Source organism: Emys orbicularis, chromosome 12 (assembly GCF_028017835.1).
Source record: "Emys orbicularis isolate rEmyOrb1 chromosome 12, rEmyOrb1.hap1, whole genome shotgun sequence".
Taxonomy (NCBI): Eukaryota; Metazoa; Chordata; order Testudines; family Emydidae; genus Emys; species Emys orbicularis.
Genome location: NC_088694.1, coordinates 10,497,207 through 10,524,307, shown reverse-complemented (window position 1 = coordinate 10,524,307; position 27,101 = coordinate 10,497,207).

The window sequence follows — 27,101 nt, the reverse complement described above, 5'->3', positions numbered from 1 at the left end:
CCACCGTCACTTCTGTTCCACCTCTAAGACCCACATCACTCCCCGGACCATGGCATCCACTTCTGGGGTCCACTCTGTGGCTGTGCCCCACTCCGCTTTCTCCCCCCTTCTGTGGGAACCGGCTGTCTCTAGTCCATCCACTTGCCACTGTGGCCTACTGCAGCCTTCGGTCTAGCCCCTCACCTCAAGGGGTAAACTGCAGTCCGAATACTGGCCACCCACTCTGGGGCAAGTGGGGGGAAAAGGAGGGAGGCCTGTTACTCCAGGCCCCGATCCAGGGACCCCATAGCCAGTGGCCATGTGATGCCACTCCTCCAACTCCCGCTGCCTATTTCCCTGGACCACTTCCCCATAGCCCTACCCCCTTGCTGGCCCTTTGTATCAGGGGCCTCAGTCTGGCAGTCCTCAGGCTGGAGCTCCCTATTGCTCCCCTAACCCCGCCCAGCACTGCTTTATCTAAGTACTCCTCTAAGGCAGCCAGTCCTTCTCCCTTGCACTCCAGGGAGAGACTGCCCCTGCTCTGTTGAGCAGCCCTTCTTATATGGCCCTGATTGGCTGCTCCAACAAACCTTCTCCCGATTGGCTCTCTACAAGCCCTTCTCCCATTGGTTGGGTTTTGCTGCTCTAACCCTCCATCTACCTGTGTGGGGCAGCTGCCCCACCACAGATGTGTACAAATAGATAAGATTTCCTCAGTGACATCACACAAAAAGGCCAGGCCTGATTTTCAGCCTCTAACCTTCACTTCTGCATTTTGAGACCAATGGGTTTTGTGGGTACAAGTGCTAACACTTGCACATGCCCAGGTGTTCACATTTTTGAAGAGCATGGGAAGAAGATGCATGTGTAGGGAGGCCCAGCAGAGGCTCACTTGAAATTGTTCCTCTTTGGGCTAGTTGGGAATATGGCATAATTCCCAGCGCTCAAATAGGTATAGGCGCTTAGTTGCTCTAGACAAGCAGAAATGCATGCGTCTTGGACTTGCATGAAATATTCGTATTAGTAAATGATTATATTGTGCTAGACGCTGTACACATGCATATTACTGTCATCACCAAGCTAGATTCCTTTTTACAAGGGTGAAAAGGTAACGATGCTCTGCTGATACAAATCTCCACGAGAAACAATGCCTGCCACGTCCCAACCCCTAGTAACAGTAACATGGCTGGCCTACTATCACTGTTCATTCTAGCAGCATTCCAAATCTGGGCTCCATCCAGCACACAATCATTGTGGGACAGAGCATGGCTGGCCCTTACTCACGTATTGGAGGCAAGATAGCAGAACACAGGGACACACACTCCTCCTTGGATGGCTCACATAAAGGCCAGACAACGATAGGCCGTGCATACCCTCCATGCACCATGCCATGTCCAAGAACAGGTTGAGCAAGTTGCAGCCTTAGATTATTCTCCACACTAGATGCTGGGAGACATAGTCCTCGCTAGGGCAGATTTACTGACCCCTAATTGGGCCAGTATCTATCAGATACAACTGGTCCTTCACACTATTATTTCTATTCCATCAGACACCTGGAGACCACAGCTGAGATTGGAACCGCATTATGCTTGGTACTATACAAACACATAGTAAGGCATTGCCCCTGCCCTAAAGAATTTACAGTCTAAATAGACAAGACAGACAAAGGATGGGAGAGAGGAAGTGTTATCCCCATTTTACAGATGTAGAACTGAGGCACAGAGAGATTAAGTGACTGCTCAGTGTGATGCAGGAAGCCTGTGACAGAGCTGGGAACTGAACCTAGCTCTTCTGAGACCCACTCCACAGCCTTAATCACAAGCCCATTCTTGCTAGATTGTCACATTAGGCTTAGTTAGGTCTTTCTCTGGACAGGAATGGATAGGGACAGGGGCCTTTGCCAGAGCTTCTAAATATATCCAAATAGGAAGTGATTCCACAAGTCCAAGAAAATCAGCCAATTACAAGAACCCACTGACAAAATAATATAGTTTTATTCTCAGAAGCCCAAAACCCCTTTTGAATTCTAATGAGTTCCTCAATTCTCGGACTTTCCTGTTTCCTCTGGGAAGCAGCAACAAGCTTCTTGCTGGCTGAGGAAGTTTTTCCAGTTCCACAATTAAGTTTGAATATGAAATGCTGTTTCATTTGTAAAAAAAACCCCAAAACCAAATACATCACTTTTGTGGGAATTATTTTGGAAGGGAATCTCTAACGGTTTTGTAACTCTGTTTGGCCATTATCTTGATTGCCAAGATTTAGCTGAATTTAGAAACAGATTGGCCGAAGCAGCACATTGAAAATTCCCTGTTAAGTCTCCAGCAACTTAACGCTAACAATTATAGGTAACAATAGGCTATTTATTGGCTCATGCTAAAATCTGCCTTATTTAGGACACAGGATGATTGTTGGCCCTAGCTTTTAAGAGTCCCTGCAAAGTGTATGTGGCACCAGTAAACAATGTGGTGCATTTGAGGGCAGGGGATAAGGATGCTTGTTAATGGAGTTGTCAGCAGCTATTATGCAGGTGTGATGGGTTGGATCACAGAAACCCCCTTGCGGCTGCCAACTGATGTGCCAAAACTACTTCTGCCCCTGCTTTCCCTGCCCTCCCAGCTTGGGACTTCAGTGCCCCGCCTGGTTTGAGCCAGACCCGCTAGCCTGCTGCAAACCCAGACCCAGGTCCGAACCACATCCCCTAACAGCTGTAGGCTTAAACTGAAAGCAGCTTAAGAAGTGTTCCTGTCTTTAACACTCAGATGCCCAACTCCCAATGGGGTCCAATCCCCAAATAAATCCATTTTACTTATACAGGGTAAACTCATAAATTGTTCGCCCTCTATAACACTGATAGAGAGGTATGCACGGCTGTTTGCCCCCCCCCCCCCGGTATTAATAAATACTCTGGGTTAATTAATAAGTAAAAAGTGATTTTATTAAATAGAGAAAGTAGGATTTAAGTGGTTCCAAGTAATAGCAGACAGAACAAAGTGAATTACCAAGCAAAATAAAATAGAACACGCAAGTCTATGTCTAATACAGTAAGAAAACTGAGTACAGATAAAAACCTCACCCTCAGAGGAATTCCAGTAAGCCTCCTTTTACAGACTAGTCTCCTTCTAGTCTGGGTCCAGCAATCACTCACACCCCCTTTAGTTACTGTCCTTTGTTCCAGTTCCTTTCAGGTATCCTTGGGGGGGTGGAGAGGCTCTCTCTTTAGCCAGCTGAAGACCAAATGGAAAGGTCTCCCAGGGGTTTAAATAGACTTCCTCTTGTGGGTGGAGACCCCCTCCTCTCTCCTATGCAAAGTCCAGTTCCAAGATGGAGTTTTGGAGTCCTATGGGCAAGTCACATGTCCATGCATGACTCAGTTTTTACAGGCAGCAGCCATTGTTTACATGCTACCCTGAACATCCTCAGGTAGACTTCTTATGTGGATTGGAGCCTTCCAAGATTCATTGTCCTTTAAGTGTGATGCTGTTGCAAAAAAAGCAAATATGATTCTGGGATGTATTAACAGGTTGTGTTGTGAGCAAGACACGAGAAGTCATTCTTCCGCTCTACTCTGCGCTGGTTAGGCCTAAACTGGAGTATTGTGTCCAGTTCTGGGCACCGCATTTCAAGAAAGATGTGGAGAAATTGGAGAGGGTCCAGAGAAGAGCAACAAGAATGATTAAAGGTCTTGAGAACATGACCTATGAAGGAAGGCTGAAAGAATTGGGTTTGTTTAGTTTGGAAAAGAGAAGACTGAGAGGGGACATGATAGCAGTTTTCAGGTATCTAAAAGGGTGTCATAAGGAGGAGGGAGAAAACTTGTTCACCTTAGCCTCTAAGGATAGAACAAGAAGCAATGGGCTTAAACTGCAGCAAGGGAGGTTTAGGTTGTACATTAGGAAAAAGTTCCTAACTGTCAGGGTGGTTAAACACTGGAATAAATTGCCTAGGGAGGTTGTGGAATCTCCATCTCTAGAGATATTTAAGAGTAGGTTAGATAAATGTCTATCAGGGATGGTCTAGACAGTATTTGGTCCTGCCATGAGGGCAGGGGACTGGATTAGATGACCTCTCGAGGTCCCTTCCAGTCCTAGAATCTATGAATCTATAAGTGTTTCTTGATTGGGCATTTAATTTGCACATTCCTTTCTCAAGAAGCTGACCAAATGCTTTACTAAGGCTACTTAGAAATCAAGTACACAGCCAATATCCATAACTTAGAATACAACAATGACACATGCATACAAATAGGATGAATATATTCAGTAGATCATAACCTTTACATAGATCTGTTACATGGCATATGTAGCATAAAACATATTCCAGTTATATCATATATACATTCATAAGCATATTTCCATGAAGCCTTATGGGGTGCAACGTCACACACAACGTCACAGCAGGGACTAGGGATGAGGGGCAACTGGCTACAGAAGGTTCACCAGGGGGTCAATATGCTTACCTAATTCTGAGTCCCGCTCCTGTTCACCTTCTAGTCCTTGTCCTGAGCAGGAACTCAATATTAGGCTGCATTGTGATGAACGGTTTGGTAAAATGGTCAAATACTCACTCGAGAAGAAAGACACTCATTTGTTCATGAGGCTTTTGCAGAATTTGAGCTTGTTGTCGCCAGAAATGAAAGGTCAGTGTGCAGATTCATGGGTATCTAGCCATGAAATTCTTCCAAAGAAAAGAACTGTCAAAAGTCAACGTGCATACCATTGAATGGGGGTTAAGAATCATTTCAAGAACACTGCAGTTAGTAAAGTAGCAACCAATGAAAAGCCCAGACATCAAGTTATGGTCCAAACTTTTGTAAGCATGCAAATTCACAGTTAAAGTAACCCCATGCACACTTTTGTAAAATTTATTGATTTTGGATCAAGCACTTTTAAGGACCCTGAAGCCCCTATGGCTTAAATTTTAAGTAGCCACTGTGCTCTTATAGCTTGCAGACAGGCAAAGTGGGCACCATAGTGTTTGTGTATATTTGTTGTCATAGCCCCATTGTAGACTCACTGGCTCTGTGTCCAGTGACAACTGATCAGCACATAGGATGATAGGCCCTGGTGTAGAATTAGACCCTGAGCTCAGAATTTGAGTATTTGTGTAAATACAGTGAGTGGGTTTCAGCCCACAGGCTACACAAAAAATCAGTGATGGGGGAAGGTGAACACACTCCCTGCTAGAAAACCATAGGAGTTTATTCACTTGAATCCCACTGGAATGCATATTGAGTGACACTGGCCTCTGTGCAGAGGTCAGCACATGGCCGTGCACCGTATAAGCCCACTCACTTTGCGCAGAGACAAATTCCTTCTCACTGACCATCATCTACCTAGAGGTCTGGGTTATTACACTGTTAGAGTCACAAATCTTTCCCCGCCTGGAAATAAGCTTTGCACTGAAGAACCCATGATGGGGGGCAATAGAATTCGCTGCATAACCTTGAGCCCATTTGTACAGCAGCCACTCCCTGGCTGTTACGGGATCTTTCAGACCCTGGGAGTGGCCATGTCTCTCAGTGTGACTCCTATAGAAAATGTATGAATTCTGTACCGAGTGGCCACACACTATGCCACTCCTCCAAAGCCTTCATGATAATGAGGAGAACTAGGATCAAGCAGTGGAGGTACAGAAACTGCCTGTACACCCTCTAAATGGGTTGGTTTCTGCCTGCATGGTGGACACACGGTAGGGAAAGGAGGATCTAGTGATTAAGATGCTCTCTTGAGACTCAGGAAATCGGAATTCCATTTCCTGCTCTGCCACAGACTTCCTGTGTGATCTTGGCAAGTTGTTTAGTCTTACTTCCCCGTCTGTACAATGGGGATAACAGCAATGCCCTATGTTGCAGGGATATTGTAAGGATAAACATGTTAATGATTGAGGTGCGCTCAGACACATGGGGTCCATATAAGTACCTTAGATAGATAGTGTCACTACTTTTGGAGTCTTGCATGTTTCCGTAAGGGAAACCAAGATCTATCCCTAAGGGAATGTGTCCTAAGCATCTCATTCCACAGATTCTGGAACACTCATCACTGAGGATAAACACATCGTATAAAGTAAGCATAGTGCTGCACTTAGGCCAAACTCAGCTAAAGATTTTTGCTGAAGACAAAAATTCTTACAGGACAAAAAAGGTGGATTTGTATTTTGTAAGTTTTAAAATGTAAAAACATGAGGCAGTTTTTACAAATAAAGCCTTGGAGAGAGAATTTCTTCTGCTTCTCTGTTCCTACAAATACTCTATTGATGGGCATTTATTTTTAAATCGTGATGATGGTATTTTATTGAGAAGAACTCTGACATTCAGTGGATGACAGCATGGGTGGCTCATGAACTAGCCCCTTCCACCCGAGGCCCTGCCCCTTCCACGCCCCCCGCTGGAGCCAAGAGGCTCCCCCCTCTGCAGCTGCCAGATCCCGTCCCAGCTAGTGCACCCAGCCCCAGAGCGGGCGGGTGCGGCCCCAGCCCTGGAGCGCCAGGAGGGCAGGCGGTGCGTTCTCAGCCTTCCCAGGCCTGAAGCACCGGGAAGGCGGGCAGCGCGGCTCCAGCCCAGGAGTGCTGGGAGGGCAGGTGGAGTGGCCCAAGCCTGGGCCACCCCACAGGGACACTGGACTGGAGCTGCGCCGAATGGAAGCTGGAGGCGGGAGCCTGGGGGTGGAGCATGGGCGGGGCCATGCCTGCCTGTTTGGGGAGGCACAGCCTCCCCCAGCCTATGTTACCCGCCGCCCATGGATGACAGCAAGTAGCACATTTACTTATGTTCATTTATGAATGGATTAGGAGTGGGTTTATTGAGGCTTTAATACTTAGCATTTACACAGCACTTATATTAAGTAATAATTTTACCCACGCTTAAGTAGTTTATGATGATGATTTTATTTGTGAGATAGATTGCCCCTCCCCATTGTGCTAGTTACTGTAGAAATCCATAGAAAGCCATTCCCTGACATTAAAAGTTTGCAGTCTAGTTTAACACAAGATGAAATTGGTGAGCTATGTCAAACAGCCAGTCTCTTGTAGGGTCTTTGTTGCCAATTATCCAAAGGTAAAACCATCTGCCCAGAATAATTATATACGATATAAGAATTGTCAAGCCAAGTTTTCAACCTTAATGAATCAAGTCACCCAAAATAGAATTTACTTGAAAATACTGAAATAAAAAAAAATTGCAGTTTTTTATTTACTTTTTTTTTTTTTAATCTTTAGGGGTACACTCGCATCAGTTTTAAACTTTTCGTCATAACCCTGAGGGCTAGAAACTTACACTAACAGGCTGAGATTCTCATATATTCACTGATTGCAGGAGCTGGAGCTTTAAGAAATAAACCTAATATTGTTAGATGTGAGACTTGCAATAAAATCACGAGAGTTGGCTACTGCATAATCATCTCAAATCAGGCAGCTGCACATAATGGATATTTTCATTTAAAATGGTTAATAATACATTTTTGTATTACAGTAGCATCTAGAGACCTCAGAGAAGACTATGGAGTTATTGTGCTAGGTACTATAAAACCCACTAAGCAGGGGACTGTTCCCGCTTTGAACAGTTTACAGTCTAAAATTCCAACTTCATATGGTTTTGGGACAGTTCTAGAGTTTAAACATCAGAGGCCTGTTTTTCTGGACTGTATACTAGTGTGCTAGAACTGGTAGAGTGCTCGTTTGACTCTGCTTTGCTTGCGGTACGTCTTCAATTTGTTTAGTCAGAAACAATAATGAAGCTTATGAAAGTTTAGCCAGCTAAGACTTATGATATACTGTAGCACTTAACACAAACAGAGTATAGGCGGTTGGTGAAAATACTTTATATGCAATTAGAGGGGACGTCTCAGAAAGACCTTTCATAACAAAGCTCTTTGGGTTCTTCTCCAAACCACACGTGGCGGGAGTACAGTCAGTACCCGCCAACTATAGCTTATTTGCTTATTTATCATATGAGCAGCTGAGTTCATGTTCAAGTAAATTCAAGCGCTGCTGAAGCACAGCACGTTCAAGCTAGCAGTGTTAACGTATCTTTGAAGGAGAGCAGGCAGATGGAAAACATTTTAAGTGCATTTTAAATGCGACCTGAATTAGAAGAGCTAAGTTTGTGGAATTGAATGTCATGGTGGCTGGGAACAGAATTATCTGATATAATTCCACAAAACAGTTAAAATTTCCAGAGGCGATTAAAGGCTTGATGTGGCACGTTAGAATCAATTTTAAAATATCACAATACTTTCCCTAACAGACCTGGTCAATTCTGAGCTGAACATCTGAACCCTGATTACAAAGGAGAAGAATTTAACTCCAGAGTCAAAACCAGATTCCAACTGCTTAGCTAGTCTAATTAATCATAGGGGGAGAGGAGGGAGAGAAACGTAGTTCATTTACGTTTTGTTCACCCTGAAGTAGTAACGTAAAAGGATTAAGACACTTAAACAAACTTGCTTTAAATTTGAAATCACATTTTCTTTAGCCCAGGTGTGCTACAGATGGGTTTCAAACTGTGCTCTAAATAGCACTATCAAGAGGAGTGTTGAGCCGCAGCTTCTGCCATGCAGTCAGGAGACATTTCCTGCCAGATGGAGACCAGCTCTGGACTCGTGGCTTTTCAGATGTTTTCTAGACCAACCAAACCCGAGATGCCTAAGCACTTCCACACCCATTGCAACTGCTTCATTATTATTATTTGTAGTACTGTAGCAAGTAGCAGCCACAGTCATGGGCCAGGACCCAATTGTGCTAGGTGCTGTACAAATACAGAGCAAAAAGACAATGCCACATCTTGTTGTTTGTAAATTGGACCCTAATTAAATATATACGTGACACTAAAATTGGAGGGGCAGTAAAAATACAAGGGGACAGAACCAAACAGCAAATTCATGTGGTCAGATCACAGAAATGAGAGCAAGTTTTGATTATGGAGTCCTATAGCTGGTGAGAGAAAATAAAGAGAACAGATACAAAATAACAAGGAGTCCAGTGGCACCTTAAAGACTAACAGATTTATTTAGTCCTAAGTGCTGCCAAACAGCTGTTTGGCGGCAGGGAAGCGCTGGGAGGAAGGGGGCGGAGCGGGGATGCGGCATGCTCCGGGGAGGAGGTGGAGTGGGGGTGGGAAGAGGCGGGCCTGGAGTGGAGCGGTGACGGGAAGAGGCAGGCCTGGAGCATCCCCCGGCAAAGTCAGCACCTGTTCTTCTGGGGGGAAGCTGCGCAAGGTGCTTCCTAGCGTCCTTGCCTGCCTCATTGTCTACAGCGGGCTGTGCCTGTGTGGGGCACCTCCCTACCACAGTATAGTACAGTACAGTATATAATACCTTTTGTCTGCCCCCCAAAAATTTCCTTGGAACCTAACCCCCAGGCATTTACATTAAATCTTATGGGAAAATTGGATTCGTTTAACATCGTTTCACTTAAAGTTGCATTTTTCAGGAACATAACTACAACGTTAAGTGAGGAGTTACTGTATGTGGATGTACAGCACACAGCACATCATCCCTGATTTTGTTTGGGGCACGTAGGTGCCACTGCAATGTAAATAACTCAGTGGTTTGAGCATTGGCTTGCTAAACCCAGGGTTGTGAGTTCAATCCTTGAGAGGGCCATTTAGGAATCTGGGGCAAAAATCTGTCTGAGGATTGGTCCTGCTTTGAGCAGCGGGTTGGACTAGATGACCTCCTGAGGTCTCTTCCAATCCTGATATTCTATGAATTTGAGAGGCCCAGGAATTAGTAGGCTGCACAAAGTGAACAGTCTTCTACCATTGCAGGCACAGAGATGGCGCAGGCTGGGAAAACTTTTCCTGCTGCTACCCATGCTGTGCCTATTGGTGGGCAGAGAAAGGACTTCAGTCTGCAGAGCGCTGCTAAGAATCTCATTTCACCAGAATATTCAAGAAGTCCTTAGTAAGCAAAAAACCCAAACTTACTGTACAATCATTGAAAATAGCTGAATTGCAAAGACTTAAAAAGGACTTTTTTTTTTGTTCTGGGGGAAGGGAGGGTTTAATAGCTGCCCTTTCAGACTACAGTTTACCATCACTGTTTATACAGGATTTTAACACTTCAATCATCAAATTAGGTCTCTACACAACCCCTGTGAGGTAATTATAAACCCCAATTTACAAGTGGGGAAACTGAGGCACAGATAAATGTGAGGGACTTTCACAAAGGACACACTGCAAGACAGAAGTGGGAACAGAACTTAACTATTCCTGACTTCCAGTCCTTTGGTATTGAATTATCACAGCTACAGGTAGCCTTCTCACTCAGAATATAGGCACACATAAGGACGAACAAGTTTTTACAGCAGTTTGAAACTAAAGCTATTCTGCACTCTGAAGAGTCTAGAAATCAAATTCACAGATGACAGCATCTGAATTACTTATTTGGCAGGAGAGTTTTACAATATCTATATCAGATGTAATGTTGTTGTGTTACGGTTTAAATTTTCACCAGAATTCAAACACACACACACACACACACTTACTTACTTACTTTCTGGAAAATACTTTGACTGCACTTAAAATCCCAACACTACCCAGTATTACCTACCCAGGGCTCTTCTCCCTTTAAATTGCAGCTCGCTTTTTGTAGGATTCTTTTTTGAGTTTCAGATCATCGAAGATCTTCTGGTTAACCCAAGGTGCTCTCTTGTCAAACTTCCTATCTTTCTACACAGTGGGATAGTTTGCTCTTGTGCCCTTAATAATGTCTCTTTGAAAAACTGCCAATTCTCTTGAACTCTTTTTCCCTTAGACTTGCTTCCCGCGGGATCTTACCTACCAACTCCCTGCGTTTGCTAAAGTCTGCCTTCTTGAAATCCATTGTCTTTATTTTCTCTCCTACCGTTCCTTAGAATCATGATCACTTTCACCCTAGCTGCCGTCCACTTTCAAATTCTCAACCAGCTCCTCCCTATTTGTCAAAATCAAATCTAAAACAGCCTCGCCCCTAGTGGCTTTCTTCACCTTCTGAAATAAAAAATGGTCTCCGTTTTCACCAAAAAGTTTAGTAGCAATTGAACATCTAACTTAATGAATGCCAGTGAAAATGAGGTGGATCAGAGGTGAAAATAGGGAAAGAACGAGTTAAAAATTACTTAGACGAGTTAGATGTTTTCAAGTCACCAGGGCCCGATGAAATACATCCTAGAATACACAAGGAGCTGACTAAGGAGGTATCTGAGACATCAGTGATAATCTTCAAAAAGTCATGGAAAACGGGTTTGATTCCAGAGGACTGGAAAAGGACAAATGGAGTGTCGAATAGGGGGATAGGGATAAGGACAAGCCAGGGGGTTACAGACCAGTCAGTTTAACTTCAGTACCTTGAAAGATAATGGAGCAAATAATTAAGCAATCAATTTGCAGACACCTAGAAGATAATAAAGTGGTAAGCTCAGGTGCCGACTTTCCAATGTGCCGGGGGGTGCTCGACCCATGGCTCGACCCCTTTCCCCAAGGCCTCACCCTCCATCCGCCTCTTCCCTCTCTTGCCCCATCCCACCTCTTCCCGCTCCACCCCTGCCCTGCCTCTTCTCGCCCCATTCCACCCCTCCTCCGAGCACACTGCATCCTCGCTCTTCCCCTCCAGAGCCTCCTGCACACCCACAAAACAGCTGATTGTGGCGGGCAGGAGGCACGGGGAGGGAAGGGGGAAGCGCTGATCAGTGAGGCGTGCCGGGGGCAGGAGGTTCTGGGGGAGATTCTGATAAGGGGCCTGCCGGTGGGAGCTCAACCCCCACTATTTTTTCCCTGTGGGTGCTCCAGCCCCGGAGCACTCACGGAATAGGCTGATAAGTAATTATGCTGATAAGTGACAGTCAGCATGGATTTGTCAAGAACAAATCATGTCAAACCAACCAAATACGTTTCTTTGACAGGGTAACAAGCCTTGTGAATGGGGGGAAGCGGCAGATGTGGTATATCTTGACTTTAGTCAGGCTTTTGAAACTGTCTTGCATGATCTTCTCATAAACAAACTAGGGAAATACAACCTAGATGGAGCTACTATAATGTGGAGAAACTGGAGAAATGGTCTGAGGTAAATAGGATGAAATTCAATGAGGACAAATGTAGAGTACCCCATTAAGGGAGGAACAATCAGTTGCACACATACAAAATGGGAAATGACTGCCTAGGAAGGAGTACTGCGGAAAGGATATGGTGGTCATAGTGGATCACAAACTAAATATGAGTCAATAGTGTAAAACATCATTCTGGGATGTATTAGCAGGAGTGTTGTAAGCAAAACATGAGAAGTAATTCTTCTGCTCTACTCCATGCTGATTAGGCCTCAATTGGAGTATTGTGTCCAGTTCTGGGTGCCACATTTCAGGAAAGATGTGGACAAATTTAAGAAAGTCCAGAGACGAGCAACAGAAATGATTAAAGGTCTAGAAAACATGATCTATGAGGAAAAATTGGGTTTGTTCAGTCTGGAGAAAAGAAGAGTGAGGGGGGACATGATAACAGTTTTCAAATACGTAAAAGGTTATTACAAGGAGGAGGGAGACAAATTGTTCTTCTTAATCTCTGAGGATAGGACAAGAAACAATGGGCTTAAATTGCAGCAAGTTTGGACATTTGGAAAAGCTTCCTAACTGTCAGGGTGGTTAAGCACTGGAATAAATTGCCTAGGGAGGTTGTGGAATCTCTGTCATTGGAGATTTTTAAGAGCAGGTTAGACAACCACCTGTCAGGGATGGTCTAGATAATATTTAGTCCTACCTTGAGTGCAGGGGACTGGACTAGAGACCTCTCGAGGTCCCTTCCCATCCTACGATTCCATGGTTAAAAAAGGGGTAGTGATCCCCAGAATTCCACCAAATCATCAATTTGCTCCAAGCACTTTATCCCTCCTAGTCAGGGAAAGCCAGGGAGAACAGTGGGACCTGAAGAAGAAGCACCCTTCATTAAGAATGCCCTATATGTAGCACCCTCATGAATAAACCAGGGGGGCTGTCTGCTTGAGCATCTGAGACAATCCCAGCTGCTATGTATTGTCCACAGAAAGGTCTATCGCTGAAGTGACCAGTAGCCAAATCATTTAAGGATTCACAGGTCAAGAACAATACCTTAAATTGCACCCAAAAACAGGTAGTTAGGGGATAATAAGACTCTACACATTACCCTATATCAGCTGGTGAATCTCCCGCAAAACAAGAGGAATATCCCAGACTAATTTTAATATATCCCATTTATACCCTTTGAATAGACTCAGTGACCTGACCTTCATGATAATCAGCTTCTCATAGAACCATTACCCAAGGCAGGATCCTTGGCCACCAGAGAAAAGTTAAAATAAATACACGTATTTAATAACTGAATTGTGAATTCCAGGGCCACCCGGGGGGGGGAGAGCAAGTGGGGCAATTTGCCCCAGGCCCCACAGGGGCCCTGCGAGCCCTGGTTGAGAATCCCTTTCCTCACCCGGCGGCGCTCTGGGTCTTCGGCGGCGGGGGGCTCTTCAGTCGCTCCGGGTCTTCGGCGGCATTTTGGCAGCGGGGGCCCTTCAGTGCTGCCAAAGACGCAGAGCGACTGAAGGGCCCCCCGCCACCAAAATGCCGCCGCCGCCGCCTCGGAGCGCCGCCTGTTGAGTACAAGCTCCCCTGCTTTGCCCCAGGCCCCCTGAATCCTCTGGGCGGCCCTGGTGAATTCTGACTACTGTCCTAGAGCCTGCTGCAAAATAATAATCTCATTGCATAATTGCTGGGAGCCACGTTCGCCTAATGGATGATTAGTGAGCATAACAGAATAAGGATTTGTTTGCATTTTAGGTCCACATAATTTGCTGCAGCCAGCTTAACTGAGCAGTTTATTAGAATCAAGAAGCTCTCACTGTCTCGAACAACTGGATTGGATGCATCAGGATAAGAGAATGAAGCCTTTCATGACTATAGGCCATAGCAGTTGTGGAAGAGAAGGAAAATTGGGACCAGATACTCAGCTGTGGTAAAGTGGCTTAGACTGAAATCAAGGCTGATTTTCTCCAGCTTGAGGATATGCACTTAATTTCTTCCAAATGTTAAGAACTAGTGTGTGTGTGTGTGTGTGTGTGTGTGTGTGTGTGTGTGTGTGTGTGTGTGTGTGTGTGTGTGTGTGTGTGTGTGTGTGAGAGAGAGAGAGAGAGACAGAGAGAGAGAGACAGAAAGTCAGTCATATGTAACAGGGTGCAGTTCTGGCAGAGGCAAAGTAAGATAAACTAGTTCAGCTTGCCACAGGGATCTCTTCCTCTGAAACCACATGTAACTAGAGGGGAATAGAACAGGATTTAACCAGCATGTTTCTACTTATCACTTCCTTTGTAAAAAGAATGAGGAGTACTTGTGGCATCTTAGAGACTAACAAATTTATTTAAGCATAAGCTTTCGTGGGCTAAAGCCCACTTCATTACCACTTCATGCATGCATCTGATGAAGTGGGCTTTAGCCCACGAAAGCTTATGCTCAAATAAATTTGTTAGTCTCTAAGGTGCCACAAGAACGCCTTGTTCTTTTTGCTGATACAGACTAACATGGCTGCCACTCTGAAACCTGTCACTTCCTTTGCCTGAGCTGTGCATCTGCTCATTCTTCTTCCCCAGTTTGGTTTGGCATCTTTAGAAATCAGATTCTGATTTCTATCTCCAACAAACCATATTCCTACTGGGACTGAATCGGCATTAATAATAATATATGGAGATATACCTGTCTCATAGAACTGGAAGGGACCCTGAAAGGTCATCGAGTCCAGTCCCCTGCCTTCACTAGCAGGACCAAATACTGATTTTGCCCCAGATCCCTAAGTGGCCCCCTCAAGGATTGAACTCACAACCCTGGGTTTAGCAGGCCAATGCTCAAACCACTGAGATCTGTAACAGCAGTATTTGCTTTCAAAGACGGGAAAGCCTCACTAACAGTTACCCCCTCCTGTTCCCCAGTTAGCTGAAGATCAGGTTATCACAGCATCCACATAGGAACCAAGAGGTCTATCTTGTTCAGCATCATCCCTCCAATAGCGACCAGTACCAGCTGTTTTACTCACGGATTGCTGCTGGTCACCTTTTTAAAGGAGTTCGCTTTCATCCCCAAAAGCTTTTAACAAAACTTGGGGCTTCAAGCAACTCACTATCCAGTCACGTTTTAACTAGTGAAGGAAGAGTTTCCATTCTAAACATACAGAACTACATTTACATACGTGCGAGCACACCAGGGGCTAATTTGCACACACGAATAAGGTGCATACTTGCAGAAACATTTCTAAAAATGCAGCCACAGCATACACATGGATATCGCATACGTAAACTAGCACAAACGCAGACACACAAAAATATCATGGCAAAGGACAGCAAATAAATAAGAACATGTCTTTACAATTTATAGGTTATATCATGCCATCAATTAGCAATCAGAAGTCAATGGAACTACTTGTGTGAGTACTGATGACTTGGCGAGAAAAATTCAAAACTGTTATGCAAACTTCTGAAACATTCATCCCTGCAAAATGCAAACTGAACACTGGAAAGAGGGGAAGAAAATAAACTAAGGGCTCTAGAAAACAGGGAAGGTGGATTACATATTAATAATTTTCCCACAGCTATAACTGCAAACACCTTGTTAATTTCTAATCTTTCCTGTTTTGGGTATATATTTTGCTAACCTTTAAATTTTTCAGCCTACAATATACGTATGCTAATGCAACTTTGTTCCTGTTCTCTAATTTGTACCAAAAGGGATTAGATTTAAATAAAAAATATATACGAGAGATCCTTGAAAATATAGTAATAAAATAATAACACTGTTGCTTCTAGACTTCTGAGAACTAGGAGGATCCAATTAAAGCATACCAGTCTTCACTGAAAAGGAACTTAAAACAACTAAGCATACGTCTTTTATAGGTAAATAGCTGTGATGTTTTTAGAATACAATGTAGTCCAGTGGTCCCCAACCTTTCTGTTGCAATAGCATATTCATGTTCCCAAAAGAGTGTGGCAGGCGCCGGACGACCAGCTGCTGAAATGCCGCTGAGAAGCGGTGTCATCAAGAAGCGTTGCCGCCAAAATGCTGCCGAGAACCAGCGTCATCAAGAAGCGTCGCTGCTGAAATGCCGCCGAGAAGCAGCGGCATTTCGGCGGCGACACTTCTTGGCGTTGCTGGTTGTCCGGAGGCCGCGCTCCTTGGCAGCAGGTTGTCTGGCGGAAGCGCTCCCTTGTCAGTAGGCGGGAGCACATAAATGCCCCGGCGGGCGCCATGGCACCCGTGGGCACCGCGTTGGGGACCACTGGTATAGGGGGTGCTGCTGCACCCCCTGGCTTGAAGTGGTTTCCTTTATATACAGGGTTTACAGTTTGGTTCAATGGCTTTCAGCACTCCTACTATAAAAACTGTTCCAGCATCCCTGGATACATGGAGCTATGTGTATCAGCCCTCCTGGCAACATGGGCTGCAAAGCCAATGCAAAGGTTGAGGGTCTCTGCATGGCTAGACTTGTTCATCTGAGTGATGCTTCTGTATCTGTATGGATCTTAAGGGATCCACAAGTTTTGGGGGCTGGATCCCCTGCTTTCCCTCTGGGGGGGAATGGGCATGCCAACTTTGCCCCTCCCACACTAATAACAGAAGATTTTAAAGGAAACTCTCCTCTCCCTTCCCCTTTCCTATAGGAAAGGCCCAACATATAGTTCTCTAATTATGTATTAATATAGAAGATATTTTTCAGATGTCCTCATTATTAAAAACAATTCAGGTCTGCTTTCTGATTGCAAAATTACAGATTTTAATTAGAGATAATTCTGGTTTATTCCATTAAAATGTTAATATGCTGCTGTTTTGACTAGAAACTCCTAGTTCCTCTGGCAGGTTAATTTCCTTGTCGTCTCTCCATTTGGAAAGTTTACACTTATCTGAGCCAATCATCTGTGGAGACTGATTTACAGTAAACTCATTAGTTTAATATGTTTGTTTTTGTAAAACTTTTATTCCCAAGATAATCACATTTCTGCTGCAGAAGTAAGTAGCTGAGGTTAGGTAACTGGGACTCAACAATGGAGGCATTTTATGCGTATGAAACACAGGAAATTAGTAAGATTTGGATGCTTATTTGCCAGAAGTCATTGTTAGTGCAAATGTTTCTTGTTTCTTAGACATGGAAGGTAACATGTAATAGTTTAGCAATTGTGGTTTATACATTACAGGTCAAATTTCAGTGTCACTTATGACAACGTAAGACTAGGGCTGGCCAGAAAACAAGAATTCTGGTTTGCAAAAAAATATTGAGGTTCTCAGACTTGTTTTAGTTTTTCAGCAGAACGAAAATGAGACCTTTTGAAAGTTCTAATGAAAATGAGAGCCACCCATGCCAGAATAGCTAATAACCCAGTGGTCAGGGCACTCATCTGGGATGTGGGAGACCCAAGATCAAGTCTGCCAAATTCGGCAGAGCAACATGGCTCATCTACATCTCAGGTGAATGCACCAGCCACCAGGCTATAATCTATCCTGTGGTGGTTCAGTGGGTCACTTTTTCCTTCCCTCTCCCACTCCAAACATTCACCCTAGACCTGAGAAACAGTTTTGACAAATTAGCATTTTCCAGTGAAAAAATATTTCACCAAAAACTTCCCAACCAGTTCAATTAAATACTTATGTCAAATCCCCCCCCCTTCGTTTGACATTGTAGATGAAACGTTCCAGACTTTGTTCTATGGGGTAGGTAAACACTTAAGGCTTAAGTGTTCCAGGTTTCAAGAAAGTTGCTTATGCTGAAATGTGTGTCAATTTATCCTTGGCACTTTGCTCTTTTTTCAAATTAAATTAAAAGGAAACAGAATGTCAACATAGTGGTGAAATTCATTCTTAAATCCACCTGAATCATCCAGGCTGGAGTTTCTCCATTAATACCTAAGGTTATTACTTCTAACACTGTTTAAAGCCATTCACTGCCATGAGGGTCTAAATACAATAGAATGGAACAGACCAAGACTATGTTCTTCAGCAGCAGCAGTTGACTTCAAATTCTATTGTTAGAAAAGCAACAGGCATCAAGGGTTATGATTCTCAGCAGTGCAGCCAACTCTCATAGACTTATATTTTACCATGAGTCTTGTGATGTATGGTGCTTTTCTTAAAGCTCCAGCTCCTGGAGTCATGTTATATGAAAATCTCAGCTTTAATTTTTTTTTTTAAGAGGAAATTTCTAACTCTTGTGGTTGCAGAAAGAAGCTTGAACATACAAACCCTAAAGGCTCAAAAATATAATGCAAATAATCTATTATTATTTTTAAAATCTCATGATTTTTGAATACTTAAGACTGGCAATACTGTGTATCACATGTATCCCCTAAAGTACTTTTACTAGCTACCTCTTTGATTTTCTATTTAGAATTTTGTTTCCTTAGTCTCTCTGGTCTTGGTCTATAAATCTGCTCAATTTGTGAGTCCATGTGTTCTGACCTGCATTGCCTGGGTCTGATTTTCTAAACACTAGATATATTTCCTAAATTGTGAAATATCCTTCCAAACAGGTCTGTGCTGAGCTGACAGAATCAGCAGCCTGTCGCAACTGTAGACTGGTACTTTTTATTTATGTTCATCCTATTGCAATTTGGATTATATTATAAATATCAACAAAAGAGCACGGAAACTGTATTCTAAGGGCAAGAAGTTAAAACCACAGCACTGGAGGTCTGCTAAAGACATCAAGATCGCTGATTAATACAGAGGCCTTTTGATCCAGCCTATTTCAAACAGATAACACTTTAAATAAATGAAATCTGAGCTAGGAGAATGAGAGCGAAACAGAAGATTATTTTCATAAAGACAGAGTGTCTGGGAGTGGGATTTTTCTACATTTCATCTGAGACCAAAATAAGCAAGTTACAGGGATTGCTGTGGAGGTACAGTCAGTGTGGGAAAGAAAGGAGACTTCTCCTCCGATGGCTAGTAAGCTTTGTACCCGTAATCAAAATTCACTCCTGTGAAGATGGCTAGTACGAGACCTCTGCATAACCAATGGTGAATGAGTGTTCCAGGTTCCCCCTCTGCACCCAATCTGCAGAGGGATACGAGTCTGTCACAGCCACAGTTAAGCTCAAGCTGTAGCAGCTCATGCTTTTAGTTCCGAAGGCCCCTGATTCAATCCACAGTACGTCGGCCTATATCGCATCCATCACCCCATCCCCACTCCTTAGGTGTGCCGAGCTCCACTCCAGTGCACCTTGGGATCTGGCCCATTAGCATCTGGTTTACATCAGCAAAGTGAGAGGCGAAACAGGCCAATTTTTTCTCCACATGTGTCTGCAGCAGCTGCAGAAAGTCTCCCATGGATTTTGCATTATTTTTTTCTGGGATTACCAGTTGAGGGGGTGTATGGTTTTATTGGGGGTCAGTTGATTTCCCAGCTAATATCTGGTGGCTGTACAATGTCCTAGAGCAGCCCAGTGCAAGAAGAAAAAACAATGTGATGGTTAAGTCCAGAATAACCAGGACATGAGACACATTAGTCATAGTAAAAATACACTTGAAAGAACAGAGAGACTCTAGCAAATTTTGATTCCCTTTCTTAGAATATTTCTCAAGAAAACCCCAATATTCATCAGCCAAAAAATCTGAATACTTTTGCCTTCTTCCTCTGTGAACAGACAGTTCACCCTCTTAGACAAAGAAAACCATCCTTCCTAGACCTCCTTATGGTTATAATTAAGAAAAGCAAATCTCACTCCATCAGGTTGTAGGAAGGATCCATTAAACATCTTTCTTGCTTTGCAGTTAGGGGTTTTGCTGTATTTTTGGTTGTTTGCTTTTTAAAAAATAATATGGATTATTATATTTGATACATATAGAAACTGAGGAAGGAAAAGAATTCAACATCTGTACTGATAAGGAAGGCTCAGTGGACTTGAACATGGGCTCAGACTCTTGTGTTTTATCAAATCAATAAAAAAATTGCAAATTAAAAAATGGTGAGTGATTCAGACAACAAAAAGCCCACTATTGGCCATTGGATAGAGTGCAATTTACATCCTGTCATATCATTCATTGCAAGATCATTAACCTTTAAACTGTGGCTAAAGTAATTTCAATTTCATTAGCTCCCAGAGGATTTACCTTGGTAACACACTTGAACCCCCTCTGGGCTCTTCTGTGTAGTTGTAGGGGGTCTTCCTTTGATCTCCATCTTGAGTGCTACAGGGAGGGCAGTAGCCAAGCAATATTTTATGGCTGGCTCATGTGACATTTTGACTTTGACAAGACCAATGACATGTTTCCCCATGCATTACATTCCTGAAATCTTTAATTCTGTCTCCCCAGTCTGCCAGGTCTAACTCACCTCCAGCACTCATCCCCTGTCTGCCTCTTCCCCCAAAAGGAGACTATCATTCAGTTTCCCATTGAACTCAATGGGACCTACTCACCTGAAGGATGACTGAGCAGGATTTGACCCATGTCCCTTAATGGGGTCCTCATTTTTATAGTCCTAATTCCTCATCTATTTCAGTTTAAATAATAATAAGAAAAAAAAGAGACAACTGAACAAGGCTCTAGATCCCCTAGCACATAATTAGCATTGCAGCAATACAGGCAGGTATGCTTCCATCTCCTTTTGGGAGACCAAATTTAAAGATATTTACAAAATCACTTGTCCTCATGTTTAATATGGCCCACATGGGCAATTGTCGCAGAAGGAGGAAAGGGAATAATTTGCTTTAATTTCTTTACACTTAGAGAGACATTTAGGCCTTACACTTACAGGACATTTTTAGGAACTTTGCAATCACAACTTCACACACAAAAATAGATGCGAATGTGTGTGTGTGTCAGACCTACACCTGGACTTATATGTGGGCAGCTGTCACAATTACACACATGGCCAGCTAGGTAGCTATCTGGACACATGACCCCTATTTGTTATGATGGGCAGGAAAGATATTCTCATGGTTAAGGTACTGGAATAGGACTAAGGAGATCTTGGTTCAAGTCCCAGCTCTGCCACAAATTTCCATGTGACACTGGGCAAGTCACTTGATTTCTCTGTGCCTCAGTTCCCTCTCGGAAAAATGGAGATAACTTTAGTTCTCTACCTCAGGAGATGAGACTAGGTTCAATAATGTTTGTGAGGCATTGGCGAGGGGGGCTATCTGTGCATTTCAGTAAACCGACGGGCACAATAAAATTAAAAAATAATTAATGGTAAGGAAAAGGGTGAAAATTGTTATTAAAAAGAGCCAAAGAAGGTGATACACACAATGGAAACTAACCAAAAACATAAACCACTTCATACACTACAAACAGAAGAAACGTAACCTTTCCTGTTCTGTGACATCTGTCATTGCCAGATCTGCAGATTCATATGTCATCAAGCACATAGGGTATCTGAGTAACCGCAGGAAGCCTGTATGTTCTGTAACAGTGCTCCTCAACCTTTTCCATACTGTAAACCCATTTTACAACAGAGAAACGTTTTGGGACTCCCCCACATGCAACCCTAAAGAAAGGTACGATAGTCACAACTCCCAAGTTTCATAACTATTAAAAAAAATACACCTCTACCCCAATATAACATGACCTGATACAACACGAATTCAGATATAACGCGGTAAAGCAGCGCTCCGTGGGGGCGGGGCTGCGTACTCCGGCGGATCAAACCAAGTTCGATATAACACGGTTTCACCTATAACACAGTACGATTTTTTGGCTCCCAAGGACAGCGTTATATCGAGGTAGAGGTGTACCACAAAATGAGTGACTCAGTTTTGGGAGCTAGGGAGGAGTCTCCAGAATCTGATACAATTCTCCACACCAAAGGTCCTCACTGGTGTATCCCAAATCTTCAGATGTTGAAGCAACTGGTTCGTTAGATTCATATAATGTGCCAGATTTGTCCTTGGAATAATTCAGTCGAACCCGATGTCTCATCGAGGCCTCATAAAAAATGCCATCTCAAATTATTATAGGTTCATCCATCCCATGGACTACAAAGAAGTCCATTTAAATTACTCTCAGACTAACTACTTTGGAAAAGGAATATTTTCCCAGGCACCAATCCAAAGCATATGCAGACGTGCACTTTGTAAATGAGTACCCGAGGAAGAAACAAATACATTAAAATATACGCTTCCAACGCACCCCAAGGGAAAGTAATGGACATGCTGTCTGCGTAGCAAACCACAACTCATTGGCTTTAATAAAAGCAGCAGAGCCCTCCTAAATAAAAACTGCCAAAGAAATGCAATATTGGTGCAACATCATTAATCACAACAAATTTCCTTTCCTTAGAAATTAACATAGCCTCATTTCCCCGAGGGTATAGAAATCACCCTCCCCAGATACCTCAGAGAGTCCCTTCACATTTTCACAATCATCTGAACTCTCTCCTTTGACACCTTAGAGCAGAGGTGGGCAAACTATGGCCCGCGGGACCCTCCTGCCTGGCCCCTGAGCTCCCGGCCCCTCCCGCACTGTTCCCCCTCCCCCGCAGCCTCAGCTCGCTGCGCCGCAGGTGAAATGCTCTGGGCGGCGAGGCTCTTGCAGCGCCATGGGCTTTCCCGGTGCTCTGGGCGGTGTGGCTGTAGCGCTGCCAGCCACCGGTGCTCCAGGCAGCGCGGTAAGGGGGTAGGGAGCGGGGGGGGGGTTGGATAGAGGGCAGGGGAGTTCGGGGGGGTGGTCAGGGGGCGGGGGTGTGGATAGGGGGCGGGGCGGTCAGAGGGCGGGGAACAAGGGGGTTGAATGGGGGCAGGGATCCCGTGGAAGCAGCCGGGGGCGGGGTTAGATGGGGCGGCAGAGGGCAGTCAGGGGCAGGGATTCTGGGGGCAGTCAGGGGACAGTGAGAAGGGGTGGTTGGATGGGGCAGGGATCCCAGGGGGGCAGTCAGGAATGAGAGGAGAGGTTGGATTAGGAGGCGGGCAGGGTTTCCGAGGGCGGGCAGGGAGCGGGGAGAAGTGGATGGGGCAGGGGTCCCGGGGGGGGGGCATCAGGGAACGGGGGGGTTGGATGGGGCAGGAATCCCAGGGGGAGTGTCAGGGGGCGAGAAGCAGGGGGGGGGTCGGATAGGGAGTGGGGGCCGGGCCACACCTGGCTGTTTGGGGAGGCACAGCCTCCCCTAACCGGCCCTCCATACAATTTCAGAAACCCGATGTGGACCTCAGGCCAAAAAGTTTGCCCACTCCTGCCTTAGAGACTAACAAATTTATTTGGGCATAAACTTTCGTGGGCTAGAACCCACTTCATCAGATGGATGAAGTGTAAAATACAGGAGCAAGTATAAATACATGAAAGAATGGGGTTTGCTTTACCAGGTGGGAGGTCAGTCTAATGAGATAAATCAATTAACAGCAGGATACCAAGGGAGGAAAAATAACTTTTGAAGTGGTAAGAGAGTGGCCCATTACAGACAGTTGACAAGAAGGTGTGAGTAACAGTAGGGAGAAATTAGTATTGGGGAAATTAAGTTTAGGTTTTGTAATGACCCAACCACTCCCAGTCTTTATTCAGGCCTAATCTGATGGTATCCAGTTTGCAAATTAATTCCAGTTCTGCAGCTTCACATTGGAGTCTGTTTTTGAAGTTTTTTTGTTGAAGATTTGCCACTTTTAGGTCTGTTATTGAGTGACCAGAGAGACTGAAGTGTTCTCCGACTGGTTTTGGAATGTTATGATTCCTGATGTCAGATTTGTGTCCATTTATTCTTTTGTGTAGAGACTGTCCGGTTTGGCCAATGTACATGGCAGAGGGGCATTGGTGGCACATGATGGCATATATCACATTGGTAGATGTGCAGGTGAACGAGCCCCGGATGGCGTGGCTGATGTGGTTAGGTCCTATGATGGTGTCCCTTGAATAGATATGTGGACAGAGTTGGCACCTGGGTTTGTAGCAGGGTTTGGTTCCTGGGCTGGTATTTTTGTTGTGTGGTGTGTAGTTGCTGTGTTTATTTGCTTCAGGTTGGGGGGCTGTCTGTAGGCGAGGACTGGCCTGTCTCCCAAGGTCTGTGAGAGTGAGGGATTGTCCTTCAGGACAGGGCTGGCTTTAGGAAGGGCAGGGCCCGATTCAAATACCTGGCGGCGGTCCGGGTCTTCGGCGGCATGTCGGCAGCGGGTCCTTCACTCGCTCCGGGTCTTCCACAGCGCTGAAGACCCGGAGCGAGTGAAGGACCTGTCGCCAACGTGCCGCCGAAGACCCGGAGCGAGTGAAGGACCCGACGATGACGTACCGAAGACCCGGACCACCGCTGGGTGAGTCAAAGAATTAAAAAGGCGCCTAAGTTAGGCGCTCTTCTTTAGGGCGTGGGGCCTGCTTAGGCGCGGGGCCCGATTCGGGGGAATCGGCCTAAAGCCAGCCTTGCTTCAGGATAGGTTGTAGATCCTTGATGATGCACTGGAGAGGTTTTAGTTGGGGGCTATAAGTGACGGCTAGTGGCGTTCTGTTACTTTCTTTGTTGGGCCGGTCTTGTAGTAGGTGACTTCTCGGTACCCTTCTGGCTCTGTCAATCTGTTTCTTCACTTCACCAGGTGGGTATTGCAGTTTTAAGAACGTTTGATAGACATCTTTTCATGTATTTATACCTGCTCCTGTATTTTTCACTTCATGCATCTGATGAAGTGGGTTCTAGCCCACGAAAGCTTATGCCCAAATAAATTTGTTAGTCTCTAAGGTGCCACAAGGATTCCTCATTGTTTTTGCTGATACAGACTAACACGGCTACCACTCTGAAACCTCTCTCCTTTGAAGGTTTCTAGTTTACTTGGTCTGAGGCCCTGCATAGGGCTTTAAAAATAAAGGGGTGTGTGTATGTGGGGGGGGGAAACAGTGGGAATTTTCTATAATACTTTGTATTAATACTGTGTGTGCCTCAGTTTCCCCTATATGCCGCATTGTCACCTAGGGACTGGAAAAGGGTTGTTTACTCTCGGGAAGACTACCACACAGGTATGGTTGATGCCTAGCTGGCTCCAGTTTGGGGCCCATGTCATTGGAGAGTTCCCATGAAGACAATGGGAAAGCCAATCTCCAGGACATTTGCCACCTAGGAATAAATGACCATAGATTGTCCTCCCTCCGCAGGAAGCCAGCGGTGTTTGACCAGCTGGACAACAAAGGAGAGGTGGGACTAGTCCAGAAACTTGGACAAAGGGGGATAGAGCAGGAGCCAAGAGGGGGACACGCGGGTTGGCTGGGACTCTGGGCTAACCCAGATGGTCCATGCTGTAACTTTCTTCTCTCTATGCTAACCAAGGACTTTCTGTGCTGTGTCCCGTTCCAGTTGACTAACAAACCCTTCTGTTTAGACAACGCTGTGCTGATATCACAGCAGATGCTGTTGGAGGTGTGCTGCTCCCTGAGATAGTACAGGTCTTCCTCAGTAGGACTCGCTGAATGGAGCTAACGGTGGGAAGCAGGAGTGCTGAAGGACGAGCAGTCCAGCCGAAGGAGGCGTTGACTCCATAGGGCTTACCTTCAAGGAAGAGTGAGACTCCGTAGGGGATATGGCTCACTGAAGGAGTCCTCCCAGAGGCTGTTCCAAAGCTGGGGCCATAGCACCGATTCTGTGGATCCGTGACAGGGACTATTTATTTTAACATTAATTTTCTGAGGCTATTTAAATCTGGGCATTATGCTGCTCTCTGCTTTGATGCATAGATAAGCCCATCCAATATTTTTCAGCCCATGTTTATTTAAGTGAGTGAGGCTGGTGCTCTCTGTTTAGGAGACTTGACTTATGTATTGTAGTTTTGCTTCGTTTGATGGGCTGGTCCAAGTGAACACTGTACCCTGTGGGTGAATGCTCTCTGATTATCTCTGTGCTTCAAGGAACAAGAAGAAACAACAGGCCAGATTCTTCTCTCAGCTCCACTGGAGTAAATCAGAAATAATTTATATTAAAGTCAATAGAGTTATATCAATGAAGAAACAATGTGAGATAGGAATTAGGCCCACTGGCTTTATAGTTATAGCAATTATATAGACCACTTCAGATGACTCTACAATGCACCTTTCCTTTAACTATGTATCACAGACAGAAAAAGACAAGTGGTGATTTGTTTTATGGGCGTTAAAATGCAGACTGGGCAAAATGCTCTTGACTGAGCATAGAGATCAAGATCTAGCCCAGGGCAAATGTTCACAGCAGTTATAACACTCTGAACACTAAGATTTCAAATTAAAAAGATGACAGTTTAAGTGCTGCAGGGTAGTAAATTCAGCACCATTAGCAGCTCTATCGATCATTGTTGCATTCTTTACATCATTGACTCCTTTGGGGCCTAATCCTGAAAACATTTACAGATGCGATTAATTTACAAGAGTAAAATTACATGCATAAATGATCACAGGACCAGGCCCTTGGAACATTAAAAATGTCTGGCACTTGAAGATGCCATTAATTTTTCACTGTATTGCAGAATAAATTAGTACAGACTGTTACACTGAATTTGGAATTTGGCCCATAGTTCCTTGCCTCTTCCAAATAATACCCGTTGTTTGGTTAGAAACTGCTAATTTCATGTTCATTTCAAATTTCACAATCCTTGGGCCTTTGTAGGTATAGCTTTACAAAGTTGAAAGTTGCTGCATGTACTCATTCTAACTATTTTAGGGCTTTATACATAACATTGACACCATTTTCAATCAAACATTCTACCCAAGCAAAGGAACCCTCAAACAATCCCCTCAAACAAATCCATACTAACACACTCCAAGATCCATAAAAATAAATCAATATTAAAAAAAATCCTATCCCCAAGCAGAGATTTTATCCTGAAAAGAGAGATGTGGCAGAGGTCTTCGCTATTGCTGTTGATTCTATGAGGAAGGTACTCAGACACCACTGTGATTCTCTGGAGATTTTTCAACAATGGAGAGGACCCAACAAAAATAAGTATTGTTGGTAAGCAACCTGACTAAATTTTTAAAAATATGACACCGTTCTTTATCTACCTATTTGTCACAGATACACCAGACCCTCGCTAGAACGCGGGATTTGGGATCCATGCATGGGACCGCGTTAAAATGAATTGCAATTAAAGTAATTAAATTTGGGATCTATGGCCGCGACCGCGTTATATGGGAATTCGTGCTACATAGACGCGCGTTCTAGCGAGGGTCCGGTGTACTTACATGGCCTTCATCACCAGAGTATTGAGTACCTCACCATCATT